The sequence below is a fragment of the Myotis davidii genome, unplaced genomic scaffold (assembly GCF_000327345.1).
Source record: "Myotis davidii unplaced genomic scaffold, ASM32734v1 scaffold198, whole genome shotgun sequence".
In the NCBI taxonomy this organism is placed as follows: domain Eukaryota; kingdom Metazoa; phylum Chordata; class Mammalia; order Chiroptera; family Vespertilionidae; genus Myotis; species Myotis davidii.
In genome coordinates this window covers 2,069,609-2,072,277 of record NW_006291485.1, presented here as the reverse complement: position 1 = coordinate 2,072,277, position 2,669 = coordinate 2,069,609, and the positions used below count along the sequence as shown (strand labels likewise).

Genomic DNA, 2,669 nt, shown 5'->3' with positions numbered 1-2,669 from the left:
CCCAAGTGTCTGTGGTACCAACGTGATCAGTGTCCCAGCACTGACCTGTTGTATATTTTGGGAATGTGATGGGGGAGCTAGCCAAGGCCTATAAAATCCGGACAGACCCTGAAAAGCACCACCTCCCTAAGCTCCCTTGGCCCAGAGGCTAGATGCACAGGAGCCCAAGAACCCTGGTTGGGGTTGGGGGACCTCTGTGGTTTGGGAGTGGGGGGAGACTTGGGTGTGGCACCCAAGTGAAGGCATTTTGGCTTCACTTTCTATTGTGCAAAAAGCCAGACAGGGAGGGGGGCAGCCTGGCTTCCCACTGGTTAGTGTTATTTGCCTCAGTTACCTTTTCTGCAAACTAGATCTCAACAAACAGCAGCGCCGCATCCTCTCTGTCTGATACTCCTGAGCTGCTGCAGAAACCTTTTTCCTGCTTTCTGGTCTTCCTCCACCTCCACCCCACCTCAGAATCCCCCTTCCGAAATAATGCCCATCAGATGTTCTTTAACCTGAGTGGTGGGTGCTCCGGAGTTGGGTTTGTTATTCTTTGAGCTGCACGTGTGCAGCAGGTGGAGTCTGGCTGGTGTGATCTGACTTACAGCAGAGACTGGAACACAGAAAGAAATGATAAGTGGGAAGGGAGGGCCAGTCTGGGCAGACTCTGACTGATCATGGAGGTGGTTCCTGGCCACTGTCCTTTGTGATGGCCAGGTCCTCGGGAGTCCCTGCAGTGGTCAGCCTGCATCATTGGAGGAAGCAGGCACGTATGCAGGCAGTTGTGGGGAGATTGGTCCTGTGGCTTCTGGACACTAGGTTTTCTGGGGACAGCTCTGTGGAGTGCCTGGCAGCAGAGCCTCAGGTAGCAGGCAGGATTGAAGGCCGAGAAGCATTCATGGGGAACTGCTTTCCTGCTTGCTGCTTTGGTTGCTGAAGGAGAATAGGATGGGAAGCTGAGGGGTGGGACTTGGTCCTTTCGCAAGCTGTGGCCTTGGCCTGGACCCACACGTGCAGGTCATCTGTAAGATCAGGAGCTGGCCCTGGGGACTTGCAAAAGGGCTCCTCCAGGTCTGTGTGAGTTCAGTAGAATCTATGACCAGGCTTTGGGAGCAAAGGAGGCGTGTCCAGCATAACAGGTGTGGGCTGGGATCCAGAGAGAGCACTTGGCACTGGGGTTGCAGGGAAGTGGGGCGTGTCCTGCGCATGCGGTTACTGAGCTGGCCTTGAAGGATGAGGAGTGGTACCTGGTACTGGAAGCAGGTTGGGAGGCAGGCCGCAATCCAGGATTCTAGACCGGAAGTCAGTGCGCTGAAAGACCGGGGCTGTTCGTACGCTCTGTGGTTTGGAGGAGCGTCAAAGGGGGAAGGAGAGGCGGTCCCCCAGCACCACTACCATCCCTCAGTCCTGACAGGGGTCTCCATTGACACACTGACTTGTAACTTGTCCTTTTCTAGCACAGGCCCTGGGAGTGCCACCGCAGTCCAGCTACTCCGCCCACAGGACAGGGAGATGGGGGGACTCAGAGCCAGTGAATTGTGCTGTGTGGCTGCTGGTAACTGTCCTGAAGGGACTGTTTTCTGATCACGACAGAGGCCTGTGTCCTCAGGAATGGACATGCTGCAGGCATTGAGGGGCCTGTGGCTCTTGGTTGGCATTTCATTCAGTCATCCATCCCATAGACCTTTGCAGACATTTGTACTGGTCAGGGGGTCAATGTGTTGAGCTGCTGGATAGAGGAGGCAGGCCTGGAGGTGATGGGAGGGTGTGTCCAGAGGGCACTGGGCCACATTCACTCCAGGCACATCCTGGTGATACTTGTCCCTCTGTGTCCTCGAGGCCAGTTCTGTCCCCACCTACTTGGCAGTCACATATCACAGTTGCTTGTCTGGAGAGACTGGTGTCCCCTCCTGTGGGAGCGCAGCCCCAGAGGCCTTCCCCGAGCAGGGGTGTGGGCTCTGTTTCAGGAGCCAGCCCTGTCACCCCCTCCCCAGCACCTGCCTGCAGAGTCAAGTAATAAAAGCCACTGTGCTCATGTGTAACCCCTGTGTGTGGACTCTTTCTTAGGGGATGCAGCTGGCACCCCGCTCGTCTTGCCCATGTCCTGACTGCCTGTAGGAGTGCAGCCTCAGTCCCCTGACTAGGATGTGCTTTCCCCCGTCTTCACTCGGAACATCAGAAGGTGCTTGGAGTTGCTAGGTCACTGTTGGGGCGTGCGCTCCTGGGAGCCTGCACAGAGGAGGAGGTGACCCCAGAATCACCCATTGGAAAGAAAACTCATGTGTCCCACGGGTTTGGGGAATCGGAGATGCACCCGGACCAGAAAGAGTGGGGCCACTCTCTTTTGAAGCTTTCTTTATTGGGCTCACTGAAGTGATTCGTGCTGTCACGGACTGGGAGGACGGACACGTTGGAAGGAGAAAAGGATACTGTTCACCCACCCCAGGGTGCCTGTCTGCCCTTGTGGCCCACCCCTCTGGTTCTTTCTGTGAGTTTTTATGCGGTTAGGTATTTTGCATATTTTGAAGCATAGCCTGTCGTTAGGATCCAGGCTGCGAAGCCCCAGGCAGTGGGTCAAGGGCAGCCTGGACCCAGGATCCAGATTTGGGGAGCAGGGTGGTCCGGCTGCCAGTGTAATGATGCCAGGGTGGTCCAGCAGCCAGTGTAATGATGCCAGGGGGGTGCGG

General features: G+C 56.2%; 1 long non-coding RNA gene across 1 annotated transcript; it reads left to right on the top strand.

Annotated features, from left to right (window-relative positions):
* The first annotated feature begins 6 nt into the window (after window positions 1-6).
* Window positions 7-2,024, top strand: LOC107183238. Its single transcript, XR_001514034.1, has 2 exons — window positions 7-504; window positions 1,440-2,024. It is a non-coding gene; the product is annotated as an uncharacterized LOC107183238 (long non-coding RNA).
* The last annotated feature ends 645 nt before the right edge of the window (window positions 2,025-2,669 follow it).